This window comes from Scleropages formosus, chromosome 6 (genome assembly GCF_900964775.1).
Source record: "Scleropages formosus chromosome 6, fSclFor1.1, whole genome shotgun sequence".
NCBI classification, from domain to species: Eukaryota; Metazoa; Chordata; class Actinopteri; order Osteoglossiformes; family Osteoglossidae; genus Scleropages; species Scleropages formosus.
Window position 1 is genome coordinate 876727 of NC_041811.1, and position 21593 is coordinate 898319.

The following is a 21593-nucleotide window of genomic DNA, read 5'->3' on the forward strand; positions in this document are numbered from 1 at the left end:
TGAGCTCAGTTATCACTGGAAGAGCTGAAGACTAAGACAAGTGCAGGAGGTACCTGTGCCTGGAGTCTCATCCTGGCTGGACGCTGTGGTGCCACGTGAGGGTGGTGGAGGATGGGGAGCCGTTGAGGGCACAGCAGCAGGTTTACCAGGGCGAGGAGCTGTGAGATGAGAGAGGTCATATCTCCACTTGTCCTTCATGAACATTTCTGATGGTGTCGTGACATGTAGACAATGAGTGGCTCTGGGTTGTAGATTAATGGCACAGTTCCTTTCATTATATGTTCATCAGGTGACAGTTTGAGCACTCAGCTGTCACCCCCACAAAGATAACAGTTTAATCTGTTTCTGTTACTGTCATAACTGCTGACTTGCACAAACTTCATGTAGACGTAGGGTGTAGAGGGTTCGGCAGTCCATTACTATATGAGTTCTGCAGTTCATGTTGTGTTCCATTTTGCATCGGGTTCTAACAATGTCTGACACTCAAGTGGCCTGTGGTGCTTGGCCCAGATCATCATCCTCATTGCAGAAAGAAACGTTTCTGCAGGAACAGTCTGTCCTCATCCCATAATTCCTGACACACAATGATGACTTTTGCTGTGAATTTGCAGAGCTCAGCACAGTCATTCCTACAAGAAGCAGAAACATACAAGCGATATCTGTCATTTGTTCTCCTTCCTCCTTGGATGCAGAGGTGCCAGGTGGTGGCGCTGTGGGCCGAGGAGCTGTGGAGGAGACAGTGAGGTTTACAAAGGTAAAGATCAGTGTCAGTAAAACACTTCTTGACTATAGTATGTGATGTGAAGCAGTGTGACAAACCGTACCATCGGGTACCGTTAGATACACCTCTGTGAAAGTGTCTGCAATGGATCGTTCCACTGCACACCAGTATGTCCCAGTGTCTGTCTTCTTCAATCCAGTGATGGTCACCCAGAACGCAGGACAGAGGGGCTCAGTGAATGTGTGGAGGTGAACCTGTACAGATGGGTCAGTTGACCAGAGGAGACGCTGTAGAAGGACAGAGTGCCGGACACACAGTCCACATACACTCCTACTCTGTGGGAGGGGGGTACAGCTATGTCTGTGTGTGTCTTATTGTGTCTGACAGAGTATCTGTTATCAGAGCAGTACAAAACCCAGGACTTGTCACTGTATCCAAGCAAACAGTCATCACTGTCTCCTTTCCTCCCAATTCCTTTATAAGTCACTCCTACTGCAGCCGCATTTCCAGTCCACTGAACCTCCCAATAACGGCAACCAGACACACTCTCTACACACAGAACTTGGGGCCAAAAGTCAAATCTGTCTGGATGATCAGGATGTTTCTGTTCCTCTTCACTCCGTGTCACCTTCCTGTTGTTCTCAGACAGATACAGGTGTATGTTTGCTGTGTTGGGGTCCAGTGTGAGCTGGCAGGAGTCTGCAGATGAAACACGGTTAAAACATGGTAAAAATAGCGTTAAATGTCCAGATTAAACAATTTTCACCAAATCCTGTTAATGCAACTGAGTGAAACTGCATTACTGACATCTGTATCAGACAAAGTCACTGTACTTTCCAAATCTCATGTCTGTATCTTGTCATCTATTGTTGATGTGCAACCCACTTGGTTTTTTATTATTATTATTATTATTATTATTATTATTATTATTATTATTATTATTATTATTATTATTATTAGTTAATTATAACATAGGGGAGGGGCGCGGTGGCGCAGTGGGTTGGACCGCAGTCCTGCTCTCCGGTGGGTCTGGGGTTCAAGTCCCGCTTGGGGTGCCTTGCGATGGACTGGCGTCCCGTCCTGGGTGTGTCCCCTCCCTCTCTCCAGCCTTACGCCCTGTGTTGCCGGGTAGGCTCCGGTTCCCCGTGACCCCGTATGGGACAAGCGGTTCTGAAAATGTGTGTGTGTGTGTGTATAACATAGGGTGGCACATCCTTTTTGAGACCATATTTTGCTAACTGAAGTTTACCACAGTGATGCACTTTGCCTTTGCAATGAACAGTATGGTGAGCAGGGAGCGTGTGCCAGAGACCCCAAGTGTCAAGCGCTCAAACACTGACTGGCTGTGCAGCTCCACACTCCACATCTCACAGGGGTTCCTTTCTGCTGACTGGGCACCATAAAGTGCTCTTTTCCTCATAGCACACTGTCTGTTACCAAGCTGCAGCATATAGGTGTTGAGATACCACAGCACTGATTATTATTCATGATTTATTCTTAATGTTGTGTACAAATAGTTGTATACAAATTTTACTGACACTGATTGGAATGTATGTTTTTATAATACCTGTATGTTCTTGCTGATAAAGGTTTTCTTTGTGTAAAGTTCAAGCCTACTGGTGAAAATAATATTAATAAAAAAAAATGTACTCCATTCCCAGAGCTTTCCTTTGTTTATATTCAGGACAGTAAATAATATGTTGGTGACATATCCTTTTTGGGACATTTCCAGATTTCAGTAACTGAAGTTTATTATTTGGTTGGAACTCAGGACAGTAAATATCCCTCTGAGCCCAAGGTTAAATCACTCTGAAATTCCAGTGAACCATCTGTGATCATTCAGTCACTGGGTTACAGATGAACTTCTGTTTTCTCTGAGCTCAATGACACTTTTGAGAAAAGTGTCTCATTATTGAATAAATGTAAATTAAACTGTATTACAGTTTGTTTTTGTAGTGAACTTTCAGTTCTCACTGTTAACTTAGTGCTACTACATGTATGTAAATATAAGGCAACGCTGCACACTGATGGACTACAATTTCAACAGTTTTCACTTTCAAACAGTTACATTACATCACTTCACAAAAATTTAAAAAGCGTACAGTACACTGAATGTCTAAAATTGTTATCTTTTAGCCATTTTATACTTAAATCATTAGTCAAAAGTAAACAAACTGCATTCACAGCAGATTTACTTTCACAAATCTAAAATATATCCTATTACAAATGATTTCCTTTTCATTACACTGATTTAGTGTTATACTTTCTTTCTCTGCTGTTATTATGTCTGTTATATTATTCATCATTCATCTCTGTATCCTTTTCATGTATGTCTATGATATGTCCTGCTGTTGCAGTTTCTGGAACAGTGTGTTTGTGCTGCTGGTAAAACTCCATGTAAGTGCAACTGGGTGAAGACCTTGGAAGGTCTGTGTGTCTTGGGCATAAGACAGGTTGAGCAGGATAAAAAGACATGGGACAGATGTGCAAGTGCATGTATCTATGATGGAAAACATCTGGTGAGAACTGTAGTTAACCAACTTTTTAAGCTTATTGTACCTTGTCATGGAAAATGTCAAAAAATTTGAAACAGAAAAAAGATCAGTTCCAACACAGGGACACATTACACACACATCACAGTGAAATACATTAGAAATAGTTATCCTAAAATGAAGAAAACAGGTAAATAATATAAAATTCACTAATGTATATAATAACTGTGTGTGTGATGTGTAGAGCAGAGCACGGCATGTTTGCTGGAGGGGAAAGAGAGCCCAGTAGCTGATGTTCATCGACAACAGTGTTATATGTGTATAGAATAAACATCAGAGTGAGCAAGTGGTGTGGATCTGATCTCCTTCAGAAAACACTCCCAAGTGTCCTGACATCGGTGACACAACAGTGATGAAGAACACACCAGTCACACACACCATCATCATGATCTCAAATCTTTGAATTCCTGATATCGAAAAGAGCCACCACTTGCTCGCTTGATCCGATCCCATTGTCAGTCCTACAGAACATTTCTTGCAACTCTCCACCTTCATCTCTAAGATCATCAGCTCCTTGCTCTCCGCTGGCTGTTTCCCAGCTGCCTTCAAAACTGCTCTCATTTCACTTCTGTTAAAGAAACCCTCCCTGGATCCCAATTCAGTTCAAAACTCCAGACCGGCCTACATCCTCTTCTTCTTGTCTAAAACTCTAGAGCGGGTGGCCTGTGATCAACTATCTGATTTCCTCACCCGGAACCATCTCCTCGATGGATATCAATCTGGTTTCAAAGTTACACTCCACTGAGATGGTCCTTCTGGTGGTGTCTGATGCTCTCCAAGCCACTAGAGCCGCCTCCCTCTCCTCGGTCCTCATCCTCCTCGATCTGTCTGCAGCATTCGACACTGTCAACCACTGGATTCTACTTTCTTCTCTTAATCTGATCACCACGTCCAACTCAACCTCTCCAATCAGAGATTCTTCACCTCCCAGCTGGCCTGTCCTCCTGTCACAATCTATCGATCAAATTGGACAACTTACTCGTTTTGCCTGCCTCCTCTGTGAGTAACGATTGACTTGAGTCTGTCTTACTCTCAGCACATCAAAGCCACAACCCGGTCCAGCAAATACATCCTGCATTATATTCATAGCATCCCTCCCTACCTCACAACTGACTCTGCCCAACTACTTGTCCAGGCCATGGTGACTTCCCGTGGTGACTCTCTGCTGTGTGGCCTTCCTGCTACTGCCATCAACCCTCTGCAGCTGTTACAGAATGCTGCTGCATGAGTTGTGTTTGATTCACCAAAGCGTTCCCATGTATCTCCTCTATTCATCTCTCTGCACTGGCTTCCTATAGCTGCCCGAATCAAATACAAGACCCTGGATATTGTCTACAAATGCATCAACAGAATTGCTCTCAGCTATTTACAGGTCTTGGTCAACCGCTACACCCCAGCTAGACCCCTTCGCTCGTCTACTTCTGCTCGCTTGGTGGTCCTGCGCACAAAAGGTAAAGCATGGAGGTTCTCAGTTCTGGCTCCATTGTAGTGGAATGACCTTCCCCTCTCACTCAGAACTGCAGAAACTCTGTCTACGTTCAAGAAGGGTCTGAAAACTCACCTTTTCCAGACCCATTTCGCCCAAGATCTCTCCAGCTTACACACACACACACACACACGCACACACACACACAGCACTTACTGGAGTGTCTCCAGTTTACAGTGTGGATCCTTCAGTAGATCAGAGAGCAGCTTCACTCCTAAGTCTCCTGGGTGATTGTAGCCCACATCCAGTTCTCTTAAGCAGGAACAAGGGTTTGAATGCAGAGCTGAAGCCAGAGAAGCACAGCCTCTCTCTGTGACTCGACACAGTGGTAGTCTGCACGGAGAGATACACACTAAACATTCTGTTCTCCCTGATGCACACTTCAGTGGTAATTTACTGTGTTTATTCCCCAGTAGTACGGACCTCAGTATCTCCAGTTTACAGTGTTGGTTCCTCAGTCCAGCAGAGAGTTTCTTCACTCCTGAATCCTGCTGTAGCGTCCGGACGGGAGTCCGACACGGACGCGCGTTGCTATTACGTCCAAACACAGACGAAATATATAATGACTTCACGTGCAGTGTGAGGTTAGACATGTACGGTGAGTATTGTAAGACACTCAGTGGAAGTGAAACAAGGAACACGAGACCAGGAAACACACACAGTGTTGGAACTACGGTGAACAGTGAAATGCTAATCTGTGAGTCTGACCGCAACCCTGAGACGTGACGAAATACCGGACAGGAACGATGGACCAGGACTGAAGAACAAGAGGCAGGAACTGACGGGACGGGCACTCGGGACTGGAACATGCACACCTAGGAAACAGACTGAGGGAACAAGAGACTACCAATCGCCAAAGAAGCACAAGAGAACTGCTGATTAAGAATCCGCGACTAGTTCTGCTCCGCTGGCTCCTTTTATACCTCCATGTCCTACGAGACTGTGAGGTGATAGGTAAGCGTTAGCTAGCGGCACTGAGTGGCGCCGCCTCTGACCAGGAGGGGCAGTGACCCCGTGGGATGTGACAGTACCCCCCCCTCCAGGGGCGGCTCCAGCCGCAGAACGCCGGCGGGTAGGCGGTCGCCCCCGCCGTCACGGAGCAGGCCGATCTGGATGACACTCATGGAAGTCCTCAATAAGAGCTGGGTCCAAGATGTCCCGTGCTGGCACCCAAGACTGCTCCTCCGGCCCATAGCCCTCCCAGTCGACCAGATAGTACAGCGTACCCCGTCTCCGTTTGGAGTCCAGGAGGGCCCTGACGGAGTAGGCAGGAGAACCATCCACATCCAACGGCGGAGGTGGAGAGACTGCTGGGCTCTGCAGGGCGGAAACACAATGGGGCTTGAGGCGCGAAACATGAAACGTGGGACAGATACGATAATGTGAGGGCAACTGAAGACGGTAAGAAACCGGGTTGATCCTCTTCAGGATCTTGAATGGGCCGATGAAACGGGGGGCAAGCTTCCTCGAGGGCAAATGTAGTTTGAGATCCTGGGTGGACAACCATACTCTCTGCCCTGGCTGGTACAATACAGTCCTACGCCTTTTGTCGGCCTTCTCCTTTTGGCTGGATACCACCTCCTGGAGACGGACATGTGCGGATTCCCACACCGACTCACTCCTCTTGTACCAGTCGTCCACAGCTGGCAACCCACTGGTCTCCATCGTCCACGGGAACAGCGGAGGCTGGTAACCGAGCACACACTGGAAAGGAGTTAAGTTTGTGGACGAATGGACCAGGGAGTTCTGGGCGTACTCTGCCCAGGGGAGGTATCTGCTCCAATCCGCTTGATTCTGAGCACAGTAACTCCGCAGGTAACGTCCAACCTCCTGGTTGAGGCGTTCCACTTGCCCATTAGACTGTGGATGATAACCAGAGGAGAGGCTGACTGAGACTCCTAAGCGGGCAAAGAAGGCCTTCCAGACCCTTGAGGTGAACTGGGGTCCCCTGTCCGAGACGACATCCTCTGGCAGGCCATACAGCCGGAAGACATGTTGGAACAGCAGTTCCGCGGTCTCCAGGGCTGTAGGTAGACCTTTCAGAGGAATCAGTCGACAGGCCTTGGAAAAGCGATCTATGACGACCAATATGGTGGTGTTTCCATCAGAACACGGAAGATCAGTAAGGAAGTCCACCGCGATATGGGACCATGGACGGTTGGGAATCGGGAGTGGTTCTAAAAGCCCTGCTGGCAGCTGCCGTGGGACCTTGGCCTGGGCACATGTGGTGCAGGCAAGGACGAAGTCTCGTACGTCCTGTTTCATGGATGGCCACCAGAAGCGTTCAGAGAGAAGCTTCAAGGTTCGGTTGACCCCTGGGTGTCCTGTACTTGGACCATCATGGGCCCAGTGTAGGAGCTCGGACCGAACAGTGGACGGGACGTATTCTTTGTCTTGGGGCTGCTCGTTGGGACCGGGTTCTTGACGTTGGGCTGCTTGGATATCGTCCAATAAAGCCCAACGGATAGGAGCCACAAACTGCGTCGGGGACAAGATGGTGTCTGGTGGGGAGAGCTGAGGCGATACCTCGAACAAACGGGACAGGGCATCGGCCTTGCCGTTCTTGGAGCCAGGACGATAGGTCACCGTGAAACGGAACCTGGTGAAGAACATGGCCCACCGCGCCTGTCTGGAATTGAGCCTCTTTGCCTTCTGCAGATACTCCAGGTTCCGGTGATCAGTTAACACTAAGAATGGGTGCGTAGCCCCCTCTAACCAATGTCTCCACTCTTCCAAGGCCATCTTTATGGCTAAGAGCTCCCTGTTTCCTACGTCATAATTCTGTTCAGTAGGCGACATCTTGTGTGAAAAATACGCACATGGATAGAGCTTCAGGGGACTTCCCTGGCGCTGTGAGAGCACTGCCCCTACCCCGGCCTCAGAAGCATCAACCTCCACAATAAAGGGCAGTTTGGGATCAGGGTGCTTCAGGATTGGGGCAGAAGTAAAACGCTTCTTTAGGTCTTCAAAGGCCTGACTAGCCTCAGGAGTCCAGGTCAGGCGCCTAGGGGCTCCTTTTAACAGAGCAGTCAACGGGGCTGCAACGGAACTGAAGTTCCTTATGAAGCGCCTATAGAAATTCGCAAAACCTAGGAACCGTTGCAGGTCCTTTACTGTCTTTGGCTGGAGCCATGACAGAACTGCCGAGACCTTCTGTGGATCCATCGTGACCCCGTTGGGTGTTAGGATGTACCCCAGGAAATCCACAGAGTGCACATGGAACTGGCACTTCTCCCCTTTCACGTACAGCTTATGTGCTGCCAGCTTTTGCAACACCTCCCTGACATGTCCAATATGCTCCTCACGGGACCGAGAAAAGATCAGGATATCATCCAGATACACTAATACTGAGCGATTAATTAGCTCTCTGAGTACTTCATTAACAAAAGCCTGGAATACGGAAGGTGCATTCGCCAGGCCAAAAGGCATGACCAGGTACTCATAATGGCCGAGGGCGGTGCTAAAAGCGGTCTTCCACTCATCCCCTTCCCTAACGCGAATCAGGTTATATGCGCTCCTAAGGTCCAGTTTCGTAAAGATGGTAGCACCGGAAACCTGTTCGAGGGCCGACGTGATAAGAGGCAAGGGGTGCGGGTACTTCACAGTAATGGCATTTAGCCCCCGATAATCAATACACGGGCGCAAACCCCCGTCCTTTTTCTCAACAAAGAAAAAGCCAGCGGAAGCTGGAGAGGTAGACGGCCGGATGAGTCCGGCTTCTAGTGCCTCCGTTATATAAGCCTCCATTGCCTGATGTTCAGGTTGAGAAAGAGGGTATACCCGCCCCCTAGGGGGTGTAGCGCCAGAAAAAAGATCTATAGCACAATCCCAAGGTCTATGAGGAGGCAGTTCTGCAGCCTTGTGTTTGCTAAAGACCGCCACTAGATCTGCATACTCCCTTGGAAGCTGCAGGGGCAGATCTGCATTAGGGCTCTCTATGGATGTGGAGTTACAAGACGTCTCCAGGTGTTTGGGACACTGCTTTCCCCACGACAGCAGTTTCCCCTCACTCCAAGAGATAATAGGGTCATGGGTGCATAACCATGGGTATCCCAAAATAATGGGGTTCTCAGGGGACTTAATCAGATAGAACCATATCTGTTCCTTATGGAGTGGCCCTACCTGCATAGTAACAGGCTCTGTGCGCTGCTCTACACGCCCCGACCCGATTGGAGCGCCATCAATAGCTTTAATAGCCAGGGGTTTAGGGCATCGGGCACAGGGCAAGCCCCAGGACGCGGCCATATCATGATCCATGAAATTCCCTGCAGCGCCACTGTCTACCATAGCTTTTGTCTGCTGCTGCTGGAAACCCCAGGATACTGTAACTGGTAATGTCAACAGGGAGATATGGAGAGATACATCACTCACCAGCAAGTCGGTCCGTTGGGATCCACGGGGTGGCCGCACTGGACAGGAAACCTGAACGTGATCCGCAGCCCCACAGTAAAAGCACAAGCGTTGCAGAAAACGGCGCCTCCTTTCCTCCTCTGTCAAACGCCCGTTACTGAGTCGTATTATTCCCTGCCTGACACACTGTTCTTCGAGCCCTGCACAGCTGACAAGGTTGCGTGCTTTAGCCGGCTCATTGTCCACAGGGCTGTAGGGCACCTGCTGCCCTGGCGGCGTCGGGGTCCGGCTGGACCCGGAGTTGCTCCGGTAATCCGGCGAGAACTCCTGAGAGAGTGGTCTTGACAATCGGGGGCTGGATGTCTTCTCCACTGGAGACCAGGAACGCACCTGAAAACTCTTGGTGCTGGGGAAGAACTGTCTCTCTGTCTTTCTGTCTGGGCTAGAGGGTGACTCAGGAGAGTAGGGCCCTGGGAACAGAGAGGCTGGACTGGAGATTGAGTATTCTGTGTAATTCTGGTTCTTATCTCTGCTACCTTGCAAAGCCTCCTGGAAGGGAACGGACAGCTGCTCAGTAGCGCTGATCCCATTGGTCTGCCCAGGGCTCGTGGGCTCCGCGCGAGGACCCGAGGAAGCATAAAGACGATCAAAAAGACATGTCCGCCAATCATCATGCGTTTGTGAACTGGTCGGATCGGCGCCCCGCCCACCGTGACTGAGGAGTCGTGTCAACCGCTCCAATTGATCTGTGATGCGGCTAGCGGCGTTTGTGCAAACCAGGAGTTGTTCTTGGTTCGCCTCTGTCAGATCCGCCAGCTCACGCCATTCCGCTGAAGTCATATTAGCAGGCGGATTCTTCTGTAGCGTCCGGACGGGAGTCCGACACGGACGCGCGTTGCTATTACGTCCAAACACAGACGAAATATATAATGACTTCACGTGCAGTGTGAGGTTAGACGTGTACGGTGAGTATTGTAAGACACTCAGTGGAAGTGAAACAAGGAACACGAGACCAGGAAACACACACGGTGTTGGAACTACGGTGAACAGTGAAATGCTAATCTGTGAGTCTGACCGCAACCCTGAGACGTGACGAAATACCGGACAGGAACGATGGACCAGGACTGAAGAACAAGAGGCAGGAACTGACGGGACGGGCACTCGGGACTGGAACATGCACACCTAGGAAACAGACTGAGGGAACAAGAGACTACCAATCGCCAAAGAAGCACAAGAGAACTGCTGATTAAGAATCCGCGACTAGTTCTGCTCCGCTGGCTCCTTTTATACCTCCATGTCCTACGAGACTGTGAGGTGATAGGTAAGCGTTAGCTAGCGGCACTGAGTGGCGCCGCCTCTGACCAGGAGGGGCAGTGACCCCGTGGGATGTGACACCTGCAGGTCATTGTCACTCAGGTCTAACTTTCTCAAGTGTGAAGAGTTTGAGGTGAGAACTGAAGCCAGAGCTTCACAGCATCTCTCTGTCAGTCCGCACTGGTTCAGCCTGGAAAAGATAACATTTGGACAGATATTTATTCCAAAAATATTTAATTTTATTAATTTATACGGTACTGGAAGTTTACAAATCTGCCTCTTGGTGTTTCTTTAACTTAAAAATATTCACTTCATTCCAGAAAAGTAAGTTCCAAAGTTTAACGATAACTGTTAGACACATGAAAAGATAACATTTGGAGTGATTTTGGAAAAGGAAATACTTGATTAGTTTACAAAGAAATGGATTTGCATTGTACTGTTAGGTGCCTGTAGGGAGTGCAGTGGTGCAGTGGGTTGGACCGGGTCCTGCTCTCTAGCAGGTCTGGGGTTCGAGTCCCACTTGGGGTGCCTTGCGATGGACTGGCGTCCCATCCTGGGTGTGTCCCCTCCCCTTCTGGCCTTACGCCCTGTGTTGCCGGGTAGGCTCCGGTTCCCCGCAACCCCATATGGGACAAGCAGTTTAGAAAATGTGTGTGTGTGTGTGTGTGTGTGTGTGTGTGTGTGTGTTAGGTGCCTCTTAATCTTATGACTAATCTTAATTAGCATTAGACCAGTGTACTTACAGAGCTGTTTTGGAGACCTTGACCATGGGCTGCAGCCTCAGAAGACCCTCCTCTGATCTGATGTATTTCTTCAGGTCAAACACATCCAGTTCCTTGTCTGACATCAGTAACACAAAGGCCAGAGCTGAACATTGTGAAGGTGAGAGGTGTTTGGCTGAAAGATTTCCTGAGCTCAGGTAACCTTGGACTTCCTCCACTAAAGAATTGTCATTGAGTTCATTAAGACAGTGGAACAGATTGATGGTTCTCTCTGGAGACAAATTCTCCCTGATCTTCTCCTTGATGTATCTCACTCTCTTGTCAGTATCAAATGAGTTGATTCTTCTCTCTGTCAGTAGCCCTTGTAACAGACTCTGATTGGAATCCATTGAAAGGCCAAGAAGGAAACGGAGGTAGATGTCCAAGTGTCCATTCTTGCTCTCTAAGGCCTGATTTATTGTTTCACTCAGGAACTTAGACCAGTTTTCTGTATGAACTGCAACCTGTTTGAAAAAACTGGATTTTCTGTTTTTGTTTAACACTGAATACAAAGCAGCAAGATACTCCTGAACACTCAGATGCACAAAGCAGTAAACCTTTCTCTGGTATAACCCACACTCTTCTTTGAAGATTTCTGTACACACTCCAGAGTACACTGAAGCTTCACTGACATCAATGCCACACTCATTCAGATCTTCCTCATAAAATATGAGATTTCCTGTCTCAAGGTTTTTAAAAGCCAGTTCCCCCAGTTTAAGAAGGAATTCTCTGTCTGAATTTAAAATCTTATGAAGCTCATTTTCTTGTTTCTTCTGATACTTCTGCTTCAGACTTGACTGAAAGATGAAGAAGTGTGTGTACATCTGAGTCAGAGTCTTGGGGATTTCTCCACTATCTTCATTGTCAAACAGTTTCTCAAGAACAGTGGCTGAAATCCAACAGAAGACAGGAATATGACACATGATGTAGAGACTCCTTGTTGACTTCACATGTGTAATGATCCTGTTGACCAGGTCCTGATCACGGAACCTCTTCCTGAAGTACTCCTCCTTCTGAGGATCATTGAACCCTCGTATCTCTGTCACCTGGTGGACACTCTCAAGAGGGATCTGACCTGCTGCTGCTGGTCTGGAGGTTATCCAGATGAGAGCAGAGAGAAGCAGATTCCCCTTAATGAGGTTGGTCAACAACACATCCAAAGATGTTGTTTTTGCTACGTCAAACCAGCTCTGATTATTCTGGAAATCTAGAGGAAGTCGACTCTCATCCAGACCATCGAAGATGAACAAGATTTTACACCTTTCCAGCTCAGATGATCCAAACTCTTTCAGTTCTGGGACGAAGTGGTGAATGAGTTCTATCAGACTGTAGTCTTTACCCTTCATCAGATTTAGGTCCTGGAAAGGAAACGCAAATATGAAATGAAGATCTTTATTTGCTTTTCCTTCTGCCCAGTCAAGAATGAATTTGTGCACAGACACAGTTTTTCCAATGCCTGCAACCCCCTTTGTCAGCACAGTTCTGATAGGTGTCGTTTCTCCAGGTAAGGGTTTAAAAATGTCACTGCATTGAATCGCAGTGTCTTGTGTTGCTGGACTCTTGGCGGCTGTTTCAGTAAGTCTCACTTCATGTTCATCATTGATCCCTCCACTTCCACCTTTAGTGATGTAGAGCTCTGTGTAAATCTTACTGAGCAGGACTGGATTTCCTTGCTTAGCTTTCCCTTCAATCACATGCTCAAATTTCTTCTTCAGCTTACATCTGTATTTATGCTGGCATTTCATCAGAATTTCCTCTGACAAAACAAATTACCAGAAAAATAGGGAAAAACAATTCTTAATACAAACAATCAAAGCCAATTCTCTTACAGACCATTTCAAATGAGCAGAAGGAAATAAATGTTGTCTAGTTTTTGCATTTTTATATCATTCATTATATTTTGCTGACAATTCATTTCCATTATTGCCTATCTTTGCCATGTATTTCACATATTATGTTTAACAGATATTTATTCATTTATTTATTTATTTTATTTAGATATTCCTCTGGTTTGGAACAGTAATATTTCAGTTATGTGATGCTGTAAAGAGAGACCAAGTTCTTACTCCTCTCCAGTGTGTCTGCAAGATCCTTCTGGTTCATGGTCCTCAGAATGTACAGTGTGATCTTCAGAGCCCCCTCTCTGCCCCACATCTTCTGGACATCAGCTTCACTGTCCAGGTCATTGTCATCCTGAGGCTCAAAGCATGCTGGGTAATCCTGACTCAGATTCCTCTTGATCTTGTTCAGTTCATCTCTTAGGAACTTCACAGCTTTTTCCTCAAGTAACTGAAGGAAAATACTGATGTTCATCAACAGTAAACACACATGCAGAAGGAAGTGTCCACTAAAAAGAAAAGGGATGCAAAGGCCAAACTGAGGAAATTAAAAAAATAGACACAGAATACACACAGCACTGGCCTCAAGTGCAAGTGTAAATGAAACAATGAAATTGGTTGCTAGTAGTAAACACATAAACGGAGAAAACAGCCAGTTCGAAATTATGGAGAAAGGGGATGTGAGGAGAAAATATAGGAAATCTAAATAATGCAAACAGAACCTGGTGACACTCAAAATGCAGTTTAAAACTGGCAGCTTATGTGGTTCTCAGGAGAAGTTCATTTCACCATGTCTCAATGAATTTTATGTCCACTGATTTTGTATAAAAACTTAACATATCATTGTACGTTCTACTTGTAAAAAGATGAATTATGAGTGGAAAACAAAATCAAATAAAAATATAATAGAAATTTGTAAAAGGAAACAACACAAGATAGGAGGAGAAGCAGGTTGTGTTCAACATCACAAACAGATAAGAAAAATAGAATAAATGAATACAAGATTAAAATATATAAAAATATAAAAAAATACACAATATACAAAATAGACACCAGACATTATATGTATTTACAGGTATGTTAAATACAAATGTAAGGGAATGTAAACAAGAGGTATGGTGTGTTAAATAAATATAAGTATGAATAGTGTTGTGTATTGCACATGTTTATTGCCCAGTGGGGGCATTTAACTGTTCATGAGGTAGATGGCCTGAGGAAAGAAACTTTTCCTGTTCCTGGCTGTCCTGCTGCTCAGTACCCTGTAGCGCCGGCCAGACGTCAAAAGTTCAAAGAGGGAATGGCCTGGATGTGAGGGGTCTAGAATGATTTTGCCAGCCCTTTTACTCACTATGGACGAGTACAGTTCTTGGAGAGTGGGGAGGGGTGTATCGATGATTCTTCCAGCAGTCTGGACTATTGGCTGTAATCTTCTGATGTCTGATTTCGTAGCTGAGCTGAACCAGACAGTTATAGAAGTGCAGAGGACACTTCTGGACCTGCACATCGATGCCCTCCAGATCACCTACTGATATTTGGATGACACCTTCCTGACAGCACTGCCTGAACACTGGAGTATCGCTTGTGTTTATAGATATTAGTTCTGTGTAGAACTGCATTAAGTATTTGAGACACGAGTGTTTTGTTTTCCTCTCCTCAGTTGGCTTAGTTAAAGTAGAAGAACTAAAAGCTCTGTTTTTGGTCTCTTTTTCATTCTGTGCCAGTGGTGCTCAGTTGCTCACTCTGTTGAAAAGAGCAATTTATGAAAACAAACTGAACAGAACTGAGCTGTGGGTTTTAGTTCTGATACAAGCCTAGGACAGCAGAACAGAAAATAACGAGCTGGTTAAGGTAACAGACTTTTAATGTGATGATTTCTGATTCAAGACTCGAAAGAGGTCTGCTATTGTAGTCTGGACAAAGTAATGTCAGTTAAACGGGTCTTGTCAGGGTGAAGAGGTGGCAAACCGGGTGCTGGACCCAAGGGCAAGATCTTGACTGAGGTGCTAAGCAGGGTTCACAGTCGGGGACAGGCAAATGGGCAGTTGATAGTCAAATGTTGTGGAGAAGGCACAGGACGTCTCAGACTAGATTCCACAACTGGGAAGTGGCAGTGCTGCTCTTTATAGGCGGTTGCTCTAACTACAGCCAGGTGCTGCTGGTTGAGGTGCAAGTGTGGTTGTGACAGGTCTAGTGATACCCAGTTATACCAACTGGTAAAATTGCTCAGGATAAATAAGATTTAAGCATTAAAATAACAACAATAATAAAAAAATCATATGATAATCTAATACCTTGAAAATGGCTGATGAATCCACCTGTTGATGCACTGACTCACATCCCCACAGCTGATCTCTGTTGAGGAAACAGAATGCATATGAACATGAGGAAAAGAACACGAGCACATGATACACAAACATGAGCAGCATAAAGGTTATATGTTCATTTAAAATTCAGTCTACCGTCCATCTGTAGAAACCTGTCCCTGTTGGAAATGAAGTGGTTCATCCATTGACCTGTCACTCTTCATGGACAAACAGCTGGGTTCAGGTGAGTCTCTTCTCTCCCCCTGAACTCTGTGGTCACAAATAGGAAATTTCATTCCAGTGAATGTCTTGCTCTCTGTGACTTTCTAGTTAAACTAACTTCCCCATGAAGGTATCTACTAAATTAAAGAGTGAAGAGACTTTTAACTCACTTCGCACCCTCAACCACCATAATTAAAATTAATATAATTCTAGATCAGGAAATTCTAAAACTGTAAGTGATAATCTTTTGAGGAGTAAACATTGAAGGGAAAATAACTAAAGATTCATCATTTCATCAACTCCAGAAAGAATCACAAACACACACATTTCCTCTCTTACCTGTTCACAGTCATTTTTAAGGAAGCTTCCCCCTCCTTACACTCCCCAGAGTGACTAATTTCCGAAGCAGCACACTCCATCTTCAGACTCTAGACTGGGACACACCAGGTAAGGGTCTCTGTGGAAAACAACAGTGTAAATACACACATCAAGGTATGTTAACAGTACTCCTCATTCTTATTAAACTATATTTCAGATAATAAACTCAACTTGTTGTATTACATCAAGTAGACACATTTCAAAGATCTTTTTTCTACAAAAATGAGATCCATTTTAACAGATAATTGTGCTGAACTATATTCTAAATGAAACTGTTGCTGTGACCTTATAAACCAGAATAAAACATAAAGAACATTTTATGTGTCATTAAACATTCACAATTAGAAACAAAACAAACAAACAAACAAACACACACACACACACATTTTCAGAACCGCTTGTCCCATACGGGGTCACGGGGAACCGGAGCCCAACCCGGCAACACAGGGCATTAGGCCAGAGGGGGAAGGAACACATCAAGGATAGGACGCCAGTCCGTTGTAAGGCACCCCAAGCAGGACTCGAACCCCAGACCCACTGGAGAGCAGGACCCGGTCCAACCCACTGCACCACCACACCCCCCGCACATAAAAATGTAACTTAAAAAGTTTATTTAACAGGAGTGAGATCAAAACTTTGTGAAAGTATTACCACAGTAATACAGTGTATTTAAGAGACAAATGTTTGAAAAACTCGCATTACAGTACAGTAACTTCCTTGTTCTCATAGACTTTGTCCTGTGTTAGTATGAAACAGCTAAACTCAACTAAGAAGAACAGATTTTACAGAAAATGCTGATCTGTACAGAACCCAATAGTTTGAAATGTTCATAAGGTCACTATACTGGAATATTTCAGACATTAATAATTCGGTTTTGTACTGCTCTACTTTGTTATTCTAAAGGGGGGCGTGGTGGTGCAGTGGGTTGGACTGGGTCCTGCTCTCGGGTGGGTCTGGGGTTCGAGTCCCGCTTGGGGTGCCTTGCAGCAGACTGGCGTCCCGTCCTGGGTGTGTCCCCTCCCCCTCCGGCCTTACGCCCTGTGTTACCAGGTAGGCTCCGGTTTCCCGCGACCCTGTCTGGGACAAGCGGTTCAGAAAATGTGTGTGTGTGTGTGTGTACTTTGTTATTCTGTTATATAACTCCATATATAAGATTACAAGCAAAAGTTAATTAAAACCCTTCCTTACAAGTAGCAAGAAGGCAGAAAAACAAATAATAGTTAATAAACAAGTTATTCAGTTTTACACAACACTTAGTACTTATCTTAGGAACTAGTAAATATCTAAAGATGTTATTTATTAAGTTGGAAAACATGTGTGTGACTTTCAAAATGTGCACTAGGAACTGCTCTTCTGCTGAATTTACTGACTTTAACTGAACACCAGTGAATCTCATTGGCTGAAAATGAGCATGACTAGAAAATTATTGTCCACGTACCTGAAACTGAAAATTAAAACAGATCTTTTAGTCATTTAAGCTGAAATATGTAGAGCTGGACTGAATGAGTACATGAACTCAGTACAATATATACCATCACCTTTGTAATTTACTTTTTTTTTATATTTATTCTTTTTACTCTGTAAATATGCTATTTATCTATTCTGTGTCAGCTGTCCATCTTATCTATTGTCTGTATTACTGAAAGCACCAAAGCAAATTCCTTGTGTGCATCAGTACACTTGGCAAATAAAACCTCATTCTGATTCTGAACTTCACTGTTAACAATATTTCTGTATGTGTTCCAGTAAAATGTCTGAACACTTTCCAAGGTCTAGGAAATACAGTTCATATACACTTTAATAATGTACTCACAGATATATATGTATATATTATAAACACTTTCTCCTGAACTTACAAACACAAGAGGGACTGGAGGTCTATTCATAACGCAATTTGTTTGTACCTGTAAAGTCACTTTTACCACTAAGTTACATTTAATAAAAACTGGAAAATACAGACATTTTTCATGGGTTATATTCTGTAAAAAACCTAGAAAAGGGTTTAATGGAATACACACACACACACACACACACACACACACACACACACACACACACATTTTCTGAACCGCTTGCCCCATATGGGGTCGCGGGGAACCGGAGCCTACCTGGCAACACAGGGCGTAAGGCCGGAGGGGGAGGGGACACACCCAGGATGGGATGCCAGTCTGTTGCAAGGCACCCCAAGCGGGACTTGAACCCCAGACCCACTGGCGAGCAGGACCCGGTCCAACCCACTGCGCCACTGCGCCCCCCCCTTTAATGGAATATATATTATTAATTACATAGATTACATATACACAGTGTTTTATATATATATGTATACATACTGACTGTGAGAGCTTATTTATAATAAATGCAAGGACAGTGTTGCAGCTATACACGAGATAATAAAGCTTCCGTTTTACATAATAATACTCTATCACTAAGAGACAGATTCTTGAGTCACCATGAATTTAGCTTGAAGTCAGTCAATGATGAGGGGGGTCTTCAATACGTTTTTTCTGATCTGGAGGACATTGAACCAGTGTAGAAAAAAAGTAAACTGCGACCCTCTATGACAAAGGCACCAGCCTACATAAGTAACACATGCAATCATTTGGAATGTTTTCAATTTAATTTCATTGACATGAAGTAGGGCTGCACGATGGCACAGTGAGTAGCGCTGCTGTCTCACAATGCTTGGGTGGCGCAATCCCCGCTCAGTCTGTGTGAAGTTCGCATGTTCTCCCTGTGTCTATGTGGGTTTCCTCCAGGTGCTCTGGTTTCCTCCCAGAGTCCACAGACAGGTTCCCCATAGTGTCTGTATGTGAAAGAAAGTGTGTGTGTGTGTGTGTGTGTGTGTGTGTGTGTGTGTGTGTGTGTTCCACTGATGTATGGATGAGTGACCCATTGTAAGTAGTGTATCTAGCAGTGCAAGTCACCTTGGTGAATAAGGTGTGTGGGCTGATAACACTACATAGAGTTTATTGGAAGTAACTTTGGAGAAAAGCATCTGTGAATAAATGTAATGTGTAGTATGTTGTTACCACCCACGGGGACAATACCCCCAGTGACTAAAGGTGGCACCACTCAGTTCCACTAATCCAGACCAATGCACCTGTTCACAATTTGATAAACACTGAGCAATTTCAGACAATGTGTGTGTGTTCCATAGGTGCTTATGTTCCAGTCCCGAGTGCCTGTCCTGTCTGCTCCTGCCTATCCAGTCCAGGTCCAGAGTTCCAGTCTGGTATTTTTTCACACCTCCAAATTCAAGTCCCACTCACAAATCCGTGTTTTACTTTTCACCTTTGTGAGAATATACTGCGTGTTTCTTATAACACTGATTCCACAATAGAAAATATTAGAAAATATAGCGTTCTTTTTCTACATTGACTTAAACTCAAGAACATGATGTTTAATAAGATGTATCAATGCTTTCTTTTAACAATGAACCTGACTCAGTAACACTGTTTTGTGTTCAACCTCTCAGGAACTCATCAGTATTATACGGATGAAATCAGTGAGATTGTCAAGTATAGCAAAGCCTATTTATCACTACAATGTTCCTTTCGTTATTGCACTGTACCTGCCTTATGTGGTTTCCCACCTCCCTGTCTCAGTGATAACACCACTTCTTATAATTGAGAGAAGCAAACACAGCAGTGAGGCTAACTGAAAAGCTGTTGAAACGACCAGCTGCTACCACTGGCAGTACAAATTTAGACTTAGATGAACCTACTGGCAAGTTATGGAGAAGAAGGAAGAGCACTGTAGGATTTTAAGATGTGGGATAGCAGGTTGTGTTTTAACAAAATGAAGATCCTTCAACAGGGAACATAAAACAAGACCCAAAATGTGCACACCCCCCAAAATAATTCTGTTGAAGTCCTCAGGCTAGTTGCTTTAAAATCTGTACAGGTTCCCTTCAACTGATAGCACACACATTGTCAGAAATTGCTCGTCAAAGCCGGGTCACAGAAAACCGGAGCCTAACCTGGCAAAATAGGGTGCAAAGCTGAAGGGGGAGGGGACACACCCAGAACAGGATGCCAGTCCACCGCAAGGCAACCCAAGCATGACCTATGTCTACGACAACTCCATGTCACCTCCCTCTTATCCTCATTTTAACAATACGATATATTAAAATATATACTCACAGATTTAGCAGCGTATTTCTTACTTTTCGCCCTCTGTTCACTGTCCTGCTTCCAGTCAGGTTTCCTGTAAACAGGTTTCTTTTCTACAGTGACGTCAACCGACAGAGGTACGTTGATGAGGAGGAATGATGTTTAACAAGTTTGATGCATTTTTTAAAACTGAAACTGACTCATAAGCAATGTTTTGTGTTCAACTAGTCAGGAACACATGTGAAACCCATGGAAAGATGTGATCCTACTTAGCAGTCTATGACTATTAAAAATATAGCATAACTATGTATTGAGACACAGTGTTGTGATTTTTTCAGATCTCAGTTCATGTAGAAGGAAATTTCTTGTGACAGGCATAACTTCACAGACATGGAGGAGGAGTCGAGTAACCAAGTCTAACCACACACACATTTTCAGAACCGCTTGTCCCATACAGGGTCGCGGGGAACCAGAGCCTACCCGGCAACACAGGGCGTAAGGCCGGAGGGGGAGGGGACACACCCAGGACGGGACGCCAGTCCGCCACAAGGCACTTGCAGGACTCGAACCCCAGACCCACCGGAGAGCAGGACCCGGTTCAACCCACTGCGCCACCGCGCCCCCCCCAAGTCTAACCAGTTTTTCCTCATTACTACAACGTTTTAAATCTCTTTTTCAGTAGAGCATAGAGAGAAATGACAGTAGCTGTAGAATTTTCCCTGCCTGGAGATTCCCCTTTCAACCCTTCCCAGTGCTCCTGTGCCTGTTACTCTTACACAGAATGTGCAATAAAGAGCACCTTCTTTTGACACCTCAGCCGTTGTCTACGGCTCATCCTGTCCCTCAGAATGACTGTTTTTCTACATTTCTGTTCTGTTCTGCCCTTGTGCAGCAGCTGAGGAATAGAAAGTTAATTGGACTCTCCACACATATTTTGGAAAAAAATGTAATAGTCACTCACTTTCTGTGCTCAGAATGTAACAGTTATTGCAGAATACACTTTCTGTATTAAACAAAAGGACTGTTGTAGAATGAAACAAAAAAAGAGGACACCACGACTGTTTGCTACTTCCCCAAAAACAAACCCTTGGTCATAAGTGATCTGAACTCTTAAGCAGAAGAAAGCAGCCTTCAAGGTGGGTGACTGCAGGTAGGTTGGCTCTTTACCAGATTCAGATCCCCAGTAAATTACATTTATTTAATTTGTTGAGGCTTTTCTCCAGAGAAAATTACTATACTGTGGCACGCAGCACCATGGGTTTGGATGGGGCGAAGAAGGACAGCATTCATTTTGAACATTTCATTGAACACCGACACACAGGGAAATAATGCTCTCGGTCCAAGGACCCCGTTTCCTCCAGGACCTGCGCTTCTAGCCAGCGTTCCCTGCCTTCCCAGCCTCCCCAGCCTGCTTAGCGCCGCCAGGCTCACTCTTTCTCCGCCTGGCAGACGCAAACACCCCCTTATATTCCGCGTACGTCACCAAAATCTAACCAAACACAATAAACACATTTCCCACTCAAACACAGTTAACGGGGGTCGTTACAATATAAAGG

At 45.2% G+C, this 21593-nt stretch overlaps 1 protein-coding gene and 1 pseudogene across 1 annotated transcript in view; one reads left to right on the plus strand and one right to left on the minus strand.

Annotated features, from left to right (window-relative positions):
* The window catches only part of LOC108931913 (NACHT, LRR and PYD domains-containing protein 12-like), a 324390-nt gene that overhangs the window by 266837 nt on the left and 35960 nt on the right, over positions 1-21593 (plus strand). The gene's annotated exons all lie outside the window — the stretch shown is intronic.
* LOC108931916 (NACHT, LRR and PYD domains-containing protein 3-like) lies at positions 13-20134 on the minus strand (annotated as a pseudogene).